At 39.5% G+C, this 21,357-nt stretch overlaps 1 protein-coding gene across 1 annotated transcript in view; it reads left to right on the top strand.

Annotated features, from left to right (window-relative positions):
* LOC309568843 (claudin-16-like) overlaps window positions 1-21,357 on the top strand; it is a gene marked incomplete at its 3' end in the record, with an annotated part of 113,981 nt that overhangs the window by 15,692 nt on the left and 76,932 nt on the right. The gene's annotated exons all lie outside the window — the stretch shown is intronic.

Genomic DNA, 21,357 nt, shown 5'->3' with positions numbered 1-21,357 from the left:
TTCAGGTGCGATTCAGGTGCAATTTTTACCTGAATTCGCACCTGTACCGGACCCAAAAACGCACAGGACTCTTTTCAAAACTGCACTGCTGCTGCCCCACACATGTGTGAACTGCCTCCGTTGAAAGCCGGTCACATTCCATGGAGTGTCGCATTTTTATGCGAATTGGATGCAGTTTAAATTGCATCCGATTCGCATATATGTGAACCCAGCCTTACTGTTCACCTCCACCATCACAGGAGTGATGAACAGTAACAGCTAGGCCTCTCTTAACAATGCCTTAGCAATGTTCTAGGAGTTTTCTGGGCAGGCTTCATGAGTTACGGAAATGGCCTACACCTATAGCAAGGGCATTATTCAACTTTGGTCACAGCTTATTTTTATTTACAGACACCCCTTACCTGCATAGTCAGTTTTTTGGTAATGGTGAACTATGTGAATAATGTATGTATCAGTGCTGCTCTAGATAACAAAAATAATGATAAAGTGCCAAGTGTTAGAGCCCATTCACATTGAGGCGACACAACTTCGGGGGGCGACCTGTGAAGTCGCATGCACCGCGACTTCGGCGTGACTTGCAGAGACTTCACATAATGGAAGTTTATGCAAGTCGCTCTGAGGTCACCCCAAAGTAGTACAGGACCCTTTTTCTAAGTCGGAGCGACTTGTGTCACTCCTATTAGAACGGGTCCTGTGCTACTCAATGGACCGCGACATACCGCGACTTGTCAGGCTGACAAGTCGCCTGACAAGTCGCGCTAATGTGAATGGGCTCTTCACAATCAACAATAATAAATAAACAAACAATTCATGACCCTGATAAATAAATAAATGAAATAGAATTGCCCTTGTAATGATCAGCAAACTATTATGAAGTCCTTGTGATAATAGAGTGCCAGTGCTGTAAATCAAATATTATGGTAATCAATAAATTAATAAATAGATAGTCCTTGTAAAAATGGATAAGGTGCTCGTGCTATAAATCACATTTTGTGCAGATCTCTCCGTGCTCCCCACCTGTGTCCCCACTCACCGAACAGATGGGGAAGCAGTGCATATATTGCGTTTTAGCATTGAGGGTCTCTTTGCCATTTTCCTTACTTTTTACTGCTACAGGGAGGCAGCTGTACGCAGGATTACATAGATAAACATGATTCTGCGCACATGAAAAGTTGGCTTACCTCCCAACTTCTTTGAGATGGGAACGAGGGACACCTATTAGCAAAACTATGTATCCATAGGACACACCCCCTGCCACACCCCCTTTAGGCCCCTTTCACACTTGTGCAACTTGTCATGCAACTTTGGACATCAGAGTTGCACGACATGTCGTTCCCCATGTTTTCCAATGATAACCATTCATATATGCGCAATTTAAAGTTGCAGCAACTTCAAAGTAGTTCACGCACTACTTTGGTCTGACTCTCATGCAACTTCAGGGCCATAGACTTCAATGTTAACCCTCAGAAGTTGCATGAAAGTCATACCAAATTGTTATACTATGCAACTTGTGTGCAACAGTTGTCCATTAAAACTGGTCAAAGCCAAAGTTGCATCCATGTTGCACCCGTCCAAAGTTGCGTCAAAGTTGCATCAAAGTTGCACCAAAGTTGCATCAAAGTTGCACCAAAGTTGCTCCAAAGTTGCACTCCAAAGTCGGTGCATTTTTGGAGTCATACAAGTGTGAAAGGGGCCTTAAAGAGAATTATGCACAAAAAAAAGATTAGTTAAACCCACAAGTGCATTTTTTTAACCACTACTATTCTTTTATATTGGCTTTTGAAATCTACAAATGCAGCAATTTAGAAATTGGATGAAAGGTTTAGCACTGGAAAACACTTTTTGAAAGATAAAAAGTGCATTTTATATACAACCATATAGATCAGACCAAAATGAGGGACAAATGGGGTAGAAAGAGGAACAGAGGGACTGTGTTCCAAATCAGGGACAGTCCCTCAAAATCAGGGACAGTTAGGAGCTTTGGTAAAGGTAAACTATGCCTTTTAACCAATTGCCGCCCGCGCTATAGCCAAAAGATGGCTACAACGCGGGCTTCCAATGCCGGGAGGGTGTACATGGATGTCCTCCACATTTCGTCCAACAAAATCCGAAGGGGACAAAACACGAAAACTTTTTTCGTACGATAGCCTAGCGAGCGACAATCGTTTAATCAGTACAGTATGCGTTCACTAAAAATCGATAGACAAAGATCATGCATGATCAGAAACACGAAAATAACCCGGAAAAAGCCTGGCTGCCATTATTTTTGTTTTGCACTATCCGATACGTAACTACGCGACCAGGAAGCTTTTCCAGAATCGTACAAAATAAATCCTACGTTTAGTACGCAATGTTGAATTCGATATTGGTATCATTCAACAAAATGCGAACGAGAAGTCCTCAGATTATCTGATCGTGTGTCTGAGGCATTAGACTAAAATTCAATCAGTAACTGAGCTGACTGGCCAGGGTGAAATATTATTGATTGTTTTGCATCAGTCAGCAGCCCTGAGATACCATTTCTCATGAATACAATGGTATTTCAATAGATCAGATTATGAGATTACATAGTGGAAATCAATGCCTTACAATCATATCTTTACTATCGATCAAAATCTACTTCCCTAGGTGTGGCATATTAATTGAACTACTATAGAATGAATATTGCTATCAGAGGAGGTTGATTGGAAAGAAAATTGAAGCATGTATTGCCGCAATTAATGCAATCAATCACAAAATCCAGTCTATGGTGCATGTGAACACAATGTTTGTGGTAACCCATAGTAACCACTGATGATATCTTCTGCAAATGTACCCAAAACAGCGCCAGCTGCCATTTTAGGCGACTCTGAGCTGTGCCCGTTCTGTGCCCCCCTCTGAGTTGACCCATCTAAAGAACCGGAACCATATATTGTAAATGTGTTTTTTTTTTTTTTTTTTAAACCTACGGAGCACCAGTCTTCAAATGCCTCAGTTTCACCATGTTTTTCACCATAAGAGTGCCATATTCTAAAAACAGAAGGACATCCTAGAACCTAGATCATGACAAACCTTTTATTTTGATGATAGGCAACTAAAACTGCAATAACATAAGAAAGTGCAGAGATCAGCACCAGTGTTACAGCTCTGGCACTGTTTGCTGTTTCCAGCCCTTCAGAGCAAACGTAAACAAATTAAAAAAAATAATGTGTAAAACAATAACTTATTTTCCGCGCTGTGATGTATATTTTGGTGAAAAAATAAAATATAAACAATGTATAAAACCTGAAGCTGCTGCTCACTAGGTGAAATACCAGAAAAAACTAAAAGCATAAATAGACAGCGCTAACAGGTGACAAAATGTAAATGAATTATAAATATATATAAATGTGCTACAATAATTAATTGGTGCCCTAAAACATTGATGCTCTAAAAAATTGGTACAACCAAAAAGTGTATATATAAACAATACATATATAATAAATACTAAAGTGCTAAGATTAAGTGTCCATAATATAACCATTAAAGTGCAAAGTGATTTGTTAAGGTGCAGTCCAAAAAATGCTTCTTCAACACAAAACTAAAGTGCCAAACAGGTGCTCGAATCCATAAAAGTGCCCAAGTGCTCTTCAGGAAAAAGGCCCCCAATGGGGATGCACTCACCAGATTTTGGGTAAAAATGAGCCTTGAACATGTATAATGTTCCTTGATCGGATCACAGGATCAATGCAGCTACCCTGGCATATGAGATATCCCTCAAACGGATGGATGGATGACAAGCACCTCATAGACTGGCTCCTTAATAATTCGTCTCCTCTCTCTCTCCCATGTGTGTTTCAAATATAAAGAGAGAAGCCGTACATAGTGAAGCCCGTAATATTTATTTAAAACAGAATGGTAAGAATAGTACTCACAATGTATCTTTAAAAAATCGGCAATGAACAGCATTAAACAGCCTAGCACAGTCAATCCTCCAATTTCCGTGTCGCTGCCGGCGTGCGTTCCACGGTGGTTAACAGGAAATGACGCTGCAAAAGCTCCGCTGCCCGGAAGTGCGTCGACGCGTTTCGCCCGCCTTAATGGGCGTTATCAAAGACATCACTTCCGGTAAGGCGGCTTGTGTTTTTATACTTAATTGACTCTACTCGCAGCCAATCGAAGGAGAAAAGGGGGGTGGCATATACTCTATCTATCAACTTCCTGTTGACAGTCTACTATTAAGCGTGTCCCCACGGTGCAAATAGCAACTCGATCCGCAATATTTATTTGGGTGAATAAAATAAATTGATGAATATATGCAAATCTATCGAATATTAAAATCACCACCTCATTTCCTGTTGCCGATAACTTATTATATTGTTAAAAAACTTTAAAATTTATTACACTTCATAAAATTCATAAATACAAATCATACATATCAGCGTTATTCAAACAATCTTATTTGTTAAATAAAACAATTCAAATGAGAAGGTCGATATTTGTAACAAGAATATATATTAATATCTATTATTTACAAAATCCCGAGAAAGAATAAAAAACGAAAAAAATATATAAAAAATATAAAAAATATATAAATTATATATTAAAAAAATGTAAAAAAATTATAGAAATGAAAATAATAATAAATAAAAATTTAATAAAAAATAATAAATATAAATGAAAATAAAAATAAAAATAAAAATAAAAATAAAAATAAAAATAAAAATAAAAATAGAAATAAATATAAATATGATAATAAGAAAAAATAATAAAAAATAAAATAAAATAAAATAAAATAAAAGTGAAAATAATAATAAAAATAAAAATAAATAAAAATAAAAATAAAAATAAATAAAAATAAAGATAAAAATAAAGATAAAAATAAAAATGAAAATAAAAATAAAAATAAAAATAAAAATAAATATAAATAATAAAAATAAAAATAAAAATAAAAATAAAAAATTTTTTACTTCAACAATATGGGATTCAAAATAATCAAAATTATGCCTCAGCCTTAGAAGAAAAAAAAAAAAACAGAGAAGGGGGAAGGGGAGGAAAAGTTTTTTTACCAATTAGACAGAAAACAGTTCAGATCCAATTCTATATTGAGACCCCGGGGCTGTAAGGTCCCGAGGCGATGAATCCATTGAGTTTCATTTTTTGAGATTGCTCTCTTTAGATTACCCCCCCTCCAATGTGGTTCAACCCTATCTATACCACAAAATGCTAGCCCTCTGGGATCACTATTGTGGACCAATCTGAAATGATTGGATACGCTGTGGTGACGAAATCCCTTTTTGATGTTAGTCACATGCTCCCGTAATCTTACTCTGAGTTCTCTCGTTGTTCTACCCACGTACTGTAGCCCACATGGGCACGTCAACAGATACGTTACATGGGTAGATGAACACGTGATAAACTTGTCTATGGTATACTGTTTCCCATCGGCAAGGGACCTAAATTCAGAGGTTTTGCGTTTCCTATGCCTCGAAGTTTTACATATTGCACATCTTCCACAGCTAAAATAACCGACTTGATCTAAAAATGTACATGTTTTAACTGGAGGGTTTACCACATTATGCGCCAGTTTCAATCTTAAAGTGCTTGGTTTAGTATAGACGAATTTAGGCCTTGAAGGTAAAATCGTTTTTAAAATGTCGTCCTTTAAAAGCAATGGCCAATGTTTTTTTATAATGTGTTCTACTTGTTTATATTGCCTAGTGAAACCTGTCATAAAAGCCAAACCATAGTTGTTAGAATGATTTGAATCTTTTGTTTTATCCTTCAACAGCTCTTTCCTATCAATCCTCCTGATGCTTTCTTTGGTGTTGATAAGTTCCTTGGAGTTGTAACCTTTTTCTTCAAATCTTTTTATTAACAAATTGGCTTGCTGATCGTAGTCTTCTTCCCGGTCACAGTTCCGTCTTACTCTGAGCAGTTGGCTCTTAGGCACAGAGCTAAGCCACTTGGGGTGATGGCAACTCCCCGTTGGAATATAACCATTTCTATCAACATCTTTGAAATAGGTCCGTGTAAAAAGTTTTCCTTCAAATTTAAAAATCTCCAGATCTAAAAAGTGGATGGATTGGTTTCCTATATTTTCAGAGAAGGAAATGCCATATTTATTTCTTCCCATGGACTCCAAGAAAGCCCTGAGAGAGTCATGGTTCCCATTCCACACCATAATTATATCGTCTATATATCTGTAGTAGAGTTTCAGATGAGCTGATTGACTTTTAAGGATGGTCTCTTCTTCCCACTTCCTCATAAAGATGTTGGCTATGGATGGCGCATACTTTGCCCCCATAGCCACACCCCTTTTTTGCCTGTAGAATTTCTTATTGTGCCAGAAGAAGTTGTGGCTCATGGCTAAATCAAGGGCCTGAAGCAAGAATTCTTTCTGTTTTTTCTTTATCTGGGTTGTATCAAGGACCCATTTAGCAGCCTCCAATGCATGTGTTTGCTGTATATTCGTGTACAGTGAGTTCACGTCTACACTCACAAGCAAATCATCTTCTTCAATTTCCAACCCATTAAGGATCCCCATTAGGTGTTTGCTGTCCCTCAAGTAGGCCTTCCCTTGCTGGGCCAACGGTTGGAAAAAACAATCCAGATATTCACCTACCCGGGAGAACAAGGAGTCAACTCCGCTTACTATAGGTCTCCCAGGGGGTTTTTTGTTGTTTTTGTGAATTTTTGGGAGCTGGTAAATAACCGGAACCCTCGGTGCGTCTGGTATTAAATATCTACTTTCTCTCTTGTTTAAAATCTCATCTTTAGTGGCTTTCTTGATCAGTTTTGTTAATTTGGCTTTGTAGAGGTTACTAGGATTCCTTCTTAACTCTTCATATGTTTCTGTATCATTAACCAACCTATCTAGTTCGTCTAGATAATCTTGTTTATTTAAAACCACCAAACCTCCTCCTTTGTCAGCAGGCCTGATTACTATATTTTTCTTGTTCTCAAGTAATTTCAGGTCTTTCTCTACATCTCTCTTTCTTCTGGAGGGGCGGGCTTTTAATTTATCCAAGTCGTTTTCTACTAAAACTTTAAAAACATCTAAAAACTGATTATTTTTGGGCTTGGGGTTAAAAACAGAATTATTTCTTAATTGCGTGTGCGCATATTCTTCCGATCTTGTGTCTCCCTTAGGAGGATTCTTTGCATAATGCTTTTTAATGTTGATCTTACGAATAAATTTTTGGAGGTCAATAAAAGTGTCGAACTTGTTGATATTTTTATCTGGCGCAAATTTAAGACCTAATGCTAAAACCTGTAATTCCTCGTTGGTAAAAGTGACATCGCTTAAGTTAAAAATTCCTTCTGTTAATTTTCTCTTTTCCTTTTTCCTCTTCCCTCCTCTGCATCCTCTGGTCTTTCGTTTTGAACCCCTCTCTCTTGTGCATACGGGGGTTCGGTGGGGAACCAAGGTCTCCAATCTTCCCTCTGTTCCTGTTGGTAATAGTTGTTGGAATTCCCCCTTCCTCTGGGGTTGAATCCTCCTCTTCCTCTCCAAGGGGGTCTCCCTGATCCCCTCCTGTGAAAATCCCCTCTTGGATAATTATTTTGGTGTGGGCCTTGATATTGTCCTCTTCCACCTCTGTATCCACCATTTTGATACCCCCGTGCACCTCCTCGTGGGCCCCTGGGATGGTATCCCTGGTTGTATCCAGGTTGGTGGTATTGTTGCACCTGTTCGTTTCTCAGGGGCTCAAATCTATTGGATGTGGGGATCTCGTATTGGGGAGTATAGGATTGTGATCTACCCCTTGATCTTCCCCGAGGGGCAGATCTGGAATCCCCCCCGTTATTTCTCCCATTATTTCCAGGGGTCACATTATTCATGGGTGTCTGGAATGGGGTAAAATTAGGGAAGGGGTGTTCCCTCTCAATGGAGGATGCTCTGGAGTTGTCTTCTTGTATTATAGTTTCCTCTTGCCATTTATAAACCTTATTTGTTTTATAATCATTTGTATCTCTAAGGAATTTTTTCATCTTTTTCTTTTGTGTATCCCTATCTACTTTATCTGCAAAATCTTGCAACTGCTTCATTTTTTCTTTATATTCAGCATTGTCATCAAGATCTACAAATTTTGCCTTAATAGCATTAATGTTGGCCTCTAGGTTTTTTAATTTTTTCTCTTTCCTGGAGATGAGCAGTTCAAGTAATTTCTTTTCGGTATACCGAAAGAAATCAAACCACTCATCTTCCAGCGCCTTATCAGTTAGACCATCATTGGGGGCTACATCCCATCTTAGACGTCTGGGTGTCATCCCATCTTTGATGTATTTACTGAGGGTAAAAATATCCCACCACGCTCTTATTTGTTTATCAATAAAACCTCGCAAATGTTTGAAATCTTGGTTAAGATTAAAACCAACATTAGATTGTGAAAAAAATTCATCCGCATCCAGCTTTCTTTGGCTCATAAAATTAAAAACATCCATAGCCGCAGAGTACAATTCCCGAGGGAATAAAACGTGTAAAACAATAACTTATTTTCCGCGCTGTGATGTATATTTTGGTGAAAAAATAAAATATAAACAATGTATAAAACCTGAAGCTGCTGCTCACTAGGTGAAATACCAGAAAAAACTAAAAGCATAAATAGACAGCGCTAACAGGTGACAAAATGTAAATGAATTATAAATATATATAAATGTGCTACAATAATTAATTGGTGCCCTAAAACATTGATGCTCTAAAAAATTGGTACAACCAAAAAGTGTATATATAAACAATACATATATAATAAATACTAAAGTGCTAAGATTAAGTGTCCATAATATAACCATTAAAGTGCAAAGTGATTTGTTAAGGTGCAGTCCAAAAAATGCTTCTTCAACACAAAACTAAAGTGCCAAACAGGTGCTCGAATCCATAAAAGTGCCCAAGTGCTCTTCAGGAAAAAGGCCCCCAATGGGGATGCACTCACCAGATTTTGGGTAAAAATGAGCCTTGAACATGTATAATGTTCCTTGATCGGATCACAGGATCAATGCAGCTACCCTGGCATATGAGATATCCCTCAAACGGATGGATGGATGACAAGCACCTCATAGACTGGCTCCTTAATAATTCGTCTCCTCTCTCTCTCCCATGTGTGTTTCAAATATAAAGAGAGAAGCCGTACATAGTGAAGCCCGTAATATTTATTTAAAACAGAATGGTAAGAATAGTACTCACAATGTATCTTTAAAAAATCGGCAATGAACAGCATTAAACAGCCTAGCACAGTCAATCCTCCAATTTCCGTGTCGCTGCCGGCGTGCGTTCCACGGTGGTTAACAGGAAATGACGCTGCAAAAGCTCCGCTGCCCGGAAGTGCGTCGACGCGTTTCGCCCGCCTTAATGGGCGTTATCAAAGACATCACTTCCGGTAAGGCGGCTTGTGTTTTTATACTTAATTGACTCTACTCGCAGCCAATCGAAGGAGAAAAGGGGGGTGGCATATACTCTATCTATCAACTTCCTGTTGACAGTCTACTATTAAGCGTGTCCCCACGGTGCAAATAGCAACTCGATCCGCAATATTTATTTGGGTGAATAAAATAAATTGATGAATATATGCAAATCTATCGAATATTAAAATCACCACCTCATTTCCTGTTGCCGATAACTTATTATATTGTTAAAAAACTTTAAAATTTATTACACTTCATAAAATTCATAAATACAAATCATACATATCAGCGTTATTCAAACAATCTTATTTGTTAAATAAAACAATTCAAATGAGAAGGTCGATATTTGTAACAAGAATATATATTAATATCTATTATTTACAAAATCCCGAGAAAGAATAAAAAACGAAAAAAATATATAAAAAATATAAAAAATATATAAATTATATATTAAAAAAATGTAAAAAAATTATAGAAATGAAAATAATAATAAATAAAAATTTAATAAAAAATAATAAATATAAATGAAAATAAAAATAAAAATAAAAATAAAAATAAAAATAAAAATAAAAATAGAAATAAATATAAATATGATAATAAGAAAAAATAATAAAAAATAAAATAAAATAAAATAAAATAAAAGTGAAAATAATAATAAAAATAAAAATAAATAAAAATAAAAATAAAAATAAATAAAAATAAAGATAAAAATAAAGATAAAAATAAAAATGAAAATAAAAATAAAAATAAAAATAAAAATAAAAATAAATATAAATAATAAAAATAAAAATAAAAATAAAAATAAAAAATTTTTACTTCAACAATATGGGATTCAAAATAATCAAAATTATGCCTCAGCCTTAGAAGAAAAAAACAGAGAAGGGGGAAGGGGAGGAAAAGTTTTTTTACCAATTAGACAGAAAACAGTTCAGATCCAATTCTATATTGAGACCCCGGGGCTGTAAGGTCCCGAGGCGATGAATCCATTGAGTTTCATTTTTTGAGATTGCTCTCTTTAGATTACCCCCCCTCCAATGTGGTTCAACCCTATCTATACCACAAAATGCTAGCCCTCTGGGATCACTATTGTGGACCAATCTGAAATGATTGGATACGCTGTGGTGACGAAATCCCTTTTTGATGTTAGTCACATGCTCCCGTAATCTTACTCTGAGTTCTCTCGTTGTTCTACCCACGTACTGTAGCCCACATGGGCACGTCAACAGATACGTTACATGGGTAGATGAACACGTGATAAACTTGTCTATGGTATACTGTTTCCCATCGGCAAGGGACCTAAATTCAGAGGTTTTGCGTTTCCTATGCCTCGAAGTTTTACAAATAAATTGTTTTGACATTTTGTTTCATTTTTGTTTCTTTTATGGTAAATAAAAAAAAACTGACATTGTAATGTAATCATTCGTCACCACTGTCAATACATCACGGATGTTAACTTCTGTACTGTAACACAGTGCTCACTATATGACTGTCTACTTCTACTATATACAAAAATAAATAAAAAATAAGTATACATAAATAAATAAATAAAAAAAAATAGTTTTGCCATTTTGTTTAATTTTTGTTTCTTTTCTGGTAAATAAAAAAGCTGACATTGCAATGTTAATCATTCCTCACCACTCTCAATACATTGCGGATGTTAACTTCTGTACTGTAATACAGTGCTCACTATATGACTGTCTACTTCTACTATACAGTAAACCCCCGCTCCATCGCGGTTCAGTTTTTGCGGTCTCTGTATATTGCGTTTTTTTCTGTAAGACCTATTCATATTATTTTACTAATTAAATCATTGTTAATTAAATATTTTTGTGTTTTCCATTGCTCTTGCTTTGTCTCTCTGTATCTTTTATGTGTTTAAATGTGTTTCTATTGTTTTAAAAGTGTGTTTAAAAACCTTAAAATGCTTTGAAAAGTACAGTGACAGTTATAAAAACATGCCTACAGTGTATTTTAATAGGGTATTTCTATTTCACGGATTTTCTCTTTTCGCGGGTGGGTCCGGAACGTAACCCTCGCGATGGAGGGGGGTTTACTATATACAAAAATAAATAAAAAATAAATATACGTAAATGAATAAATAAAAAAAAAAATTGTTTTGCCATTTTGTTTCATTCTTGTTTCTTTTATTGTAAATAAAGAAAAAAAAACTGACATTGTAATGTAATCATTCGTCACCACTGTCAATACATCACGGATGTTAACTTCTGTACTGTAACACAGTGCTCACTATATGACTGTCTACTATATACAAAAATAAATAAAAAATAAATATACATAAATAAATAAATACAATTTTTTTGCCATTTTGTTTAATTTCTGTTTCTTTTCTGGTAAATAAAAAGAAAACTGACATTGTAATGTAATCATTCGTCACCACTCTCAATACATCACGGATGTTAACTTCTGTACTGTAACACAGTGCTCACTATATGACTGTCTACTTCTACTATACAGTAATTCAGTTTTTGCGGTCCCGTTATATTGCGTTTTTTTCTGTAAGACCTATTTATATTATTTTACTAATTAAATCATTGTTAATTAAATATTTTTGTGTTTTCCATAGCTCTTGCTTTTGTCTCTCAGTATCTTTTATGTGTTTAAGCCCCCGTTCACACTGGTTCACACATTCCTCCCATAGGGAAGCTGCGGACCCGTTCTGATAGGAGCGACACAAGTCGCTCCGACTCAGAAAAAGGGTCCGGAGCTTCTTTGGGGCGACCAGGAGGCGACCGCCATAGACTTCAATGTTACGAAGTCCGTGGCGGCCGCTCCGAGGTCGCGGCGCGCTGCTCGCACCGCGACCTCGGAGGTCGCGGTGCGAAGTAGCGTCGCCCCAGTGTGAATGGGGGCTAAATGTGTTTCTATTGTTTTAAAAGTGTGTTTAAAAAACTTAAAATGCTTTGAAAAGTACAGTGAAAGTTATAAAAACATGCCTACAGTATATTTTAATAGGGTATTTCTATTTCGCGGATTTTCACAGTGCTCACTATATGACTGTCTACTATATACAAATATAGAAAATATTTGTGCAAATGTACCCAAACAAGGTTGTCGAATGTTATCACAATCCAATCCTTAGTGTCCATTCACACTACCGCGACTTGTCAGACGACTTGTCAGCCTGACAAGTCGCGGTCCGTCGCGATCCATTGTGTTCTAATAGGAGCGACACAAGTCGCTCCGACTTAGAAAAAGGTTCCTGTACTACTTCGGGGCGACCTGGAGCAACTTGCATAGACATTCATTATATGAAGTCCGTGCAAGTCGCACCGAAGTCGCGGTGCACGCGACTTCACAGGTCACCCCCGAAGTCGTGCCGCTTCAGGGTGAACCGGCACTAATGGTGGCCACACATTTTTTATTTTTTAAAATTGACCAATGTGTGATTCTATCAAAAGAATGAAATGTGCAAACAACTGTAGAGCCATAACTTTCACATTCGATCGGATCTGATCAAACTGAGTCAATCGGCCAGGGGAGAATATTATCAATTGCTTGGCATCAATCAGCAGCACTGAAATACTTTGGTTATGAATGCGATCGTCTTGCGATCAATCAGACTATGAGATTACATGATGGAAACAGAAATGTGTGATCATAAATCCATCTCCTTGTGTGTGACATATTGTTTGAATGGTTGCTGATCAACTACAGTAGTCCTATCGAAATAAAGTCAGTCGTTTTATGGAAGCATGTATTGCCCCCATTAATGCAATCAATAACACGATCTAGTCTTTAGTGCAAGTGAACACAATCATTGCAGTAACCCATAGCAACCACTGATGTTATCTTCAGCAAATCTACCCAAAACAGTGCCAGTTGCCGTTTTAGGTGACTGTGGACTCCGACTACTCAATGCTGCCCATTCATTGGCTTGACCCATCACAATAATTGCCATCTTTTCAGTACAGTCACACAGATGTCATGCAAGATGCACCTGAAATTGCTCGGACTTGTGGCTTTGAAATCGTGCTACTTCAAGTGAAGTAGCACAATTTCAAAGTTGCATTTAGTGTAAACGGGGGCTAATTGAAGCATGTATTGCCCCCATGAATGCAATCAATAACACAATCCAGTCTTTAGTACAAGTGAACACAATCTTTGCGGTAACCCATAGCAACCACTGATGTTGGCTTCAGCAAATGTGCCCAAAACAGCGGCAGCTGCCATTTTTGGGTGACTGTGGACACCACCACCACATTGCTGCCCATTCATTGGCTTGACCCATCAAAATAATTTTTTCTTTTGAATGCACTTCTGTCAGTCGCCGTAGGGTTGATTTACTAAAGCTGGAGGGTGCAAAATCTGGTGCAGCTCTGCAGAGAAACCAATCAGCTTCCAGGTTTTATTTTTAAACCTTCAGTCCTCGTTCACATTTGGAGTGATTTGTCATGCGATTTGACAGGTCAAATCCATGACAAGTCGCAGCCTATTATGGCACCATTCCAATCGGTGGGATGCCGACTTTGCGGTGCCGCATCGATTTGGAACAGTAGTTACTGCACTACTTTTGCCGATTTCAGGTGCGACTTTAATAGACATCTGTACATAAAGCTGTACAGATGTCTTTCAAGCTACTTTGAAATCGTGCTACTTCATGTGAAATATTGAATGATTGAAAAAGTAGCATCAATGTGAACCAGGGCTCATTGAACAAGGTGAAGTTTGAAGCTGATTGGCTACCATGCACAGCTGCACCACGTTTTGCACTCTCTGTTTCACCATGTTTTCACCATAAGGCCCCTTTCACACAGGCGGACCGTTCAAATTCACCTGTCGGTTTTTTTGGCGGATCTGAACGGTCACCCTATGCATCTCTATGGGGCATTGTATGTCAGCGGAGACATGTCCGCTGACATCCGATCCGTCAAATCTGGACGGATGGAAACCCTATTTTCCATCCATCCAGCGGATCGGATGGGATCGGATGAGAACGGACAGACGATCCGTTCTCATCCGATTCCCCCATAGAGATGCATGGGGAACTGATAGCTCTGTCTCCGCACACAGCACGGAAAACAGCTGTCATCCTCCTGCTCAGCGGGGGATCGGCGGATCGATCCCCCGCTGAGATAAACGGAGTCCGCCTGACGAACGGACTGTGTGAAAGAGCCCTAACAGCGCCATATTCCAAAAATAGAAGGTGATCCCGGATGTATAAAACTTTTTATTTTGATTGAGTTTGAGTGGTGGGATTTATTACACTATTATATAAATATATATATATTTTTTATATTTAAGGCAGGTTCCTACCTAGCATCGGTTACCGTGGGCTATCTGTATTTTTTGATGCGTTGCTGCTTAATACAGGTTTATTAACCACTTCTGGGCCGGAAGGTTTTACCCCCTTAGTTACCAGGCCATTTGTTTTGATACGGCATTGCGTTACTTTACCTGACAATTGCGTGGTCATGCGATGCTGTACCCAAAGAAAATTGATGTCCTTTTTTCACACAAATAGAGATTTCTTTTGGTGGTATTTGATCACCTCTGCGATTTTTTGCGCTATAAACAAAAAAAAGTGACAATTCTGAAAAAAACAATATTTTTCACTTTCTTCCATATAACACTCATAATTAAAAAATAAAAAAATCTAATTTTTTTCATCATTTTAGGCCAATTTGTATTCTGCTACATATTTTTGGTAAAATAAATCCCAAGTATATATTGATTGGTTTGCGCAAAGGTTTTTACGTCTACGAACTAGGGGAAAGATTTAAGTCATTTTTTTAAAATTTATTTACTAGTAATGACGGGGATCATCGATTTTTAGCGGGACTGTGACATTGCGGCAAACAGATCGGACCCCTAACTGACTTTTTTGACATTTTTGGGGGGGACCAGTGCCATTACTACAGTAATCAGTGCTAAAAATATGCACTGTTACTGTACTAATGACACTGGCAGGGAAAGGGCTAACATCAGGGGCTAGCAAAGGGTTAAATGTGTCGCTAGGGGGTGATTTCTAACTGTGTGGGGATGGGCTTGCTGCATGAACACAGAGACCTGTGTTCCTAAATAGGAGGAACACAGGAGCCCTGTGTTCTTTACTGACAGAACAGCAGTCTGCCGTGTTTACAACGGCAGACCGCCGTTCTGTCTTCACGAGGGGGGATGCCCAGTGGACATCGTGGCCACCGGACCTGCTCATTGGCTCCCCCTGTAGCTGATCGGCGTGCGCACGTCCCCACTAGTGGTCATACAAAGCGACGTACAGATATCTCGTTTCACGGGACAGAGCCGACCTGCCACCATAAAACTACAGCGGCTGGTCGGAAAGTGGTTAATAGCAATGGCAGAGCGTGAATAGGTGCACAGAAAGGTGTGGATTCAGCCTAAGGGGCCATACATACTGACACATTACAGAGTTATGTCCGAGGTGTTGACGTTCATTTTAAATGCCTCACCTAGGTAATACACTGGAACATACTTTTGTTTCGGAGCGCCGTAATGCACACGTGAACCATGCAGTAGGCCTCCTGCATACGTGCATAAAAAAACGCTGCTTATACAGCCCTACAGCATATATTTTTTTTTTTTTTTTTATGCCTCTAAACACAGTTGTATGTTAGCCTATGTGGCCATGCACATCAGGCGTTTAGATCAGTATTTTAGGAACAGCGTTTAGGGACAAAAACGAAAAGCACACCAAAGCTGCAATCAGAGAGCAACTTATGAGCATCATTTATACATATAAACGCGCGTGTATGCACGTAAATGTATTCCAGTGGCCAGAATAACTTATTATTTTGGCTAGTAGAATGATAAGGGGGCGCGCTTATGGCATGGGAGTGTGGCTGCCCCATAAGTTAATTTCATTAAAATTCATTTAACATAATTAGAATTCATTTGGTGGTAAGTGTAGCTTTAATGGCTGAGGAGAGGGTCACGAGGAGTCAGAGCGGGAAAAACGTGTAGATTTAGAGCGGGAAAACGTGAGCCACTAGAAGGTTCGTCACGTGTTGTGGGCTATAAAGCCCTGCGTGACTGAATTCTCCTCAGTGTCTTGGATCGGCTCGGCGAGCTCCCCTCCCCCTCACCCTGTCGTGGCACCATTATGTGGTTCTGTCACCCTTGTATCAAGGGGGGACTTTGTTGAATGATTTCTTGGTCATCACTCGATTTCTATGACTGAGTGAATTTTAATACTTGGATTTTTAAAGTTTATTATATATATTTATGGTTTAATAAAGTTTTATGGATTCATTTATACCAATAAAGGTGCCGCGGCCATTTCAACACCATCTTTTTTGCTTGTGTATTTATTTACTATATTTATATATATGAATAGTCTGAGCTGAGGTGCAGTCTACAATCCCATGTGTTTGCGGTCAAAGCCATGCGCACATAAACGAGCGTACGTAGGCCACATTTGAGGAATTTTTTCTGACAGAAAAATTTTAGCATAAATTCATACACAACCGTGAGGCCTTAAGGCTGGGTTCACACATATGCGGCTGCTGTTTCAGTGCTGGAGTCCGGTGCAGTTTTGTTCACCGGTTCTGGTGAACATTTTTACCTGAAATCGCGCCTGAACCAGACCCAAAATCGCACAGGACCCCTTTTTTAAAACTGCACATGTGTTCTGCCGAAAACTCCAACTCGCCAAAATCTCCAACAACCTCACTTCCAGTGACTACAGCAGGAATAATTGGCGAATTCGAGGAGTTGCTGTTTTCACAGACCACTGGAAGCCAATACATGGGACTGTAGACTGCATTATTTAGTAATTAACCAAAATTAAAATTTGTAATAATATAAATAAATAACAAAATACACCACTCATGGATGGATAAAAATTGGCCGCGGCACCTTTATTGGTTTAAGATGTTGTAAACAAACTTTATTAATCATTCAAATAAATAAGTATAAATATAAATATATAATAAATAATCAATAAATAATAATAAATAATGAATTCAACTCCAGCAAACCAAATATCACTTAGTCATATAACTCGAGTGATGACCAATAAAATCTTTTAAATAAGTCCCCCCTTGATACAAGGGTGACAAATCATATAATGGTGCCACGACAGGGGAGGGGGGTGGGGAGCTCGCCAAGCCGCTCCGAGACACTGAGGAGACTGAAGCCACACAGCCCTTTATATAGGCCTATGACCGTGACGTAGCCGCACGCGGCTCACGTGTTTCCCGCCCAGCCGCCGCGTGACTTTCCCGCCTGAATCCTTATGAAACTACCCGCCCAAAACACCTCCTACAGTTCCCGCCTAAACTTTAAGGCTGCATTCACACTTGAGCATAGCAGTTTTTAACCGCGTATTTTACCGCGATTTTCAGGCGTTTTTTTCAGGCGTTTTTGGAGGCAGGCTTTGACATCTATCAAAAACGCTGGTAATCAGCCCAAAAAGAAGCAGAAAAAGAAGAATGTACTTTTTTCAGCTACAGGCGTTTTGCTTCAGGCGTTAAAACGCTCAGATGTGAACAGGGGCCATTTAAATGAATGGGGTTTTACTTGTTGGGCGTTTTGGAACGTTTTTTTTAGCGTTTTTGGAGCTGAAAAACACTCAAAAACGCCCAGGTGTGAATGGAGCCTAAATTCAAAATACCGCCGCTTAAAGAAACAATAAATTAGCAAATTTAACTCTATGCCTAATGCATGTTAAAGCAGCCACATTCCCATGGCGTTGGGCATTTATTCTGCCCCACTAACATTCCGGTACACGAGCAGTTGCCTCTTTTCACAGAACACCGGGTAATGGTGAAAAAAGTTGTCACCACCTTGAAGACAGCCATGTTGTTGATTAGTAGCGGCTGTTACTAACAATGTGCAGTCATTATAGCATGTACCGGAGTCTACAGGCTGCCGGTGGTCTGTGAAATCTGCAACTCGTTGAAATCTCTGATTATTCCTCCTGTAGAGTGACCGGAAGTGACATGGTTGGAGATTTTGGCGAGTTGGAATTTTCGGCAAAACACCGGTTCACACGTTATGCAAACTGGATGTGGTTCCAAAAGCATCCGATTCGCATATATGTAAACTGAGCCTTAAACGGAACTAAGCTACACTATCCTTTACAGCTGAGGAGAGCACCATCTTGGGCCTTTGTTTACATCTGCAGTTTCCATGACGCTGCACACATGACCAGCCATGAAACCAGCCGATTTAGTGCTTGAAATTTCCGATTAGAGCTGATGTAAACAGACTAGTACCCTGACCATTATCACCAGAGCCGTGCCTTAAATGTAATCGCTTTAACCACTTGACGACCGCCCACGCATATATACTGCATCAGGGTGGTTGCTCTGTGCTGGATCATGTATCTGATACATGATCCAGCACTTCCAGTTGGGGGTGTGCTCGCGCGGCCGTTGCCCCGGCTGTGCTGTGATTTGTCACAGCACAAGCTGATCAGCGTGTGCCAGCCAAGGAATGATCGCCGGCGCCCACTGATCGGCTTTGTCATTCAGGGAAGGAAACTCTGTGTTGTAAACAACACAGAGCTCTGAACACTGACAGGCGATCTTGCTGTTTTTTTTTTTATTCCCCGCAAAGCAGAGAAAAAAACAGCAAGATTGCTTACTAAAAGCACCACATAACACACACATTACACAGAGTTAGGCACACATTTAACCCCTTGATCACCCCAAGATGTAAACCCCTTCCCAGCCAGTGTCATAAGTACAGTGACAGTGTTTAGGCTCCAGTCATACCTGAGCGTAGCAATTTACTGGCGTTTTTCTGGCTTATTTAAAGCGTTTTTGCATATTTGTGTTTACATCTGTCTGCGCATACAATAACATGGTGCTTCAGTTCAGATCCACCTGAAAAATTGACAGGGACATCTGATCAGATTGTCCCTGTGAAATGGGCCTTATTTCATTTTTTCCTAACACGTCCTGCAGCGCTGCTTTTACTTGGCGCATATTCCATTTTCACCTAATGCACATCAACGCGGCATTTTGGTGTAAACTAGGCCTATTGGAAACAAACGATTTCAGCTTTAAACAATGCAGCCCAATGCATGTGCTGTGAATGGACCCTGAATATGTTGCAGCGTGCGGAAAGCCAAACAAAAAATATTATGCCTTCTGCCGTGGAAAAAGATGCACATTGATGTGACAGGATAGGAAGATGCATGCCAGTGCACATCAACTCAAGTGTGTTTAATGTGAGCTAAATACTACACACGCGTTGTGACTGGGCCCTGAATGTGTTGCAGTGTGCGTTAAGCAGAACATAAAGTATTTTGCCTTCTGCTGTGGAAAAAGATGCGCATTGATGTGGCTCAATAGGAAGATGCATGTCAGCGCACGTCAACTCAAGTGTGTTTACCGTGTGTTAAATACAACACATGCAGTGTGACTGGGCCCTGAATGTGTTGCAGCGTGCATTAAGCAGAAGGTATAGTATTTTTCCTTCTGCTGTGGAAAAATAAGCGCATTGATGTGGCTCAATAGGAAGATGCATGTCAGCGCACGCCAACTCAAATGTGTTTAACGTGCTTTAAATGCAACACACACGGTGTGACTGGGCCCTGAATGTGTTGCAGCGTGCGTTAAGCAAAACGTATAGTATTTTGCCTTTTGCTGTGGAAAAAGTTGCGCATTGATGTTGCTCAATAGGAAGATGCATATCCACGCATTTCAACTTGTGTGTTTAATGAGCGTTAAATGCAACACACCCGTTGTGACTGGGCCCCAAATGTGTCGCAGCGTGCGTTAAGCAGAACAAAAAGTATTGATGCAACATGATAAGATGCATGTCAACGCACATCAACTCAAGTGCGTTTACCGTGCGCTAAAAGCCAGGAACGCGGTGTGACTGGGCCCTGAATGTGTTGCAGCATGCTTGAAGCAGAACATAAAATACTTTGTTTGCTGTGGGGTCTGTTAATGCCACCATGCTGCATTTTGCATTCATTGACGCAGTTAGCCAATCAAGCCAAAGCCATTCGTTGGCAACGCATCAGAAACGCATGCCTTGCGTCACCCCTTATCGTGTTATCACCTCACGATAATGACCGTCACTAACACAAGATATCAAATATAAAAAATGGTGTCATTCTCTTTTTTATTTCTGTCTTTTGTTGGTGTAATTAATACATGCCATTGAGGAATAGAGGGGAATAAAAATGGTGAGTGCGGATTTGAATTTATCAACTGACGTGGCTTAATAGGAAGATGCATGTCAGCGCACGTCAACTCAAGTGTGTTTAATGAGCGTTAAAAATGCAACACACGCAGTGTGACCGGGCCCTGAATGTGTTGCAGCGTGCGTCAAGCAAAACGTATAGTATTTTGCCTTTTGCTGTGGAAAAAGTTGCGCATTGATATGGCTCAATAGGAAGATGCATGTCCGCGCATTTCAACCCAAGTGTGTTTATTGAGCGTTAAATGCAACACACGCGGTGTGACCGGGCCCCAAATGTGTTGCAGCGTGCGTTAAGCAGAACAAAAAGTATTTTGCCTTCTGCTGTGGAAAACGTTGCATATGGATGCGACACGATAAGATGCATGTCAACGCACATCAACTCAAGTGCGTTTACCGTGCGCTAAAAGCCAGGAACGCGGTGTGACTGGGCCCTGAATGTGTTGCAGCGTGCTTCAAGCAGAACATAAAAGTATTTTGCCTTCTGCTGTGGAAAACGTTGCGTATTGATGCGACACGATAAGATGCATGTCAGCGCACATCAACTCAAGTGCGTTTACCGTGCGCTAAAAGCCAGGAACGCGGTGTGACTGGGCCCTGAATGTGTCGCAGCGTGCTTGAAGCAGAACATAAAGTATTTCGCCTTCTGCTGTGGAAAACGTTGCGTATTGATGCGACACGATAAGATGCATGTCAGCGCACATCAACTCAAGTGTGTTTACCGTGCGCTAAAAGCAAGGAACGCGGTGTGAGCCCAGCCTCTCATTGGCTGCGGTGCTGTGTATTTTCTAGCACAGGCGCGATTCATGGAGAAGAGAAAATCCTTTGTTTGCTGTGGGGTCTGTTAATGCCACCATGCTG

Source organism: Pelophylax lessonae (genome assembly GCF_965119305.1).
Source record: "Pelophylax lessonae genome assembly, chromosome: 12".
Lineage (NCBI taxonomy): Eukaryota > Metazoa > Chordata > Amphibia > Anura > Ranidae > Pelophylax > Pelophylax lessonae.
The sequence above is the reverse complement of the archived record's forward strand: the minus strand, read 5'-3'. Positions and strand labels throughout refer to the sequence as shown.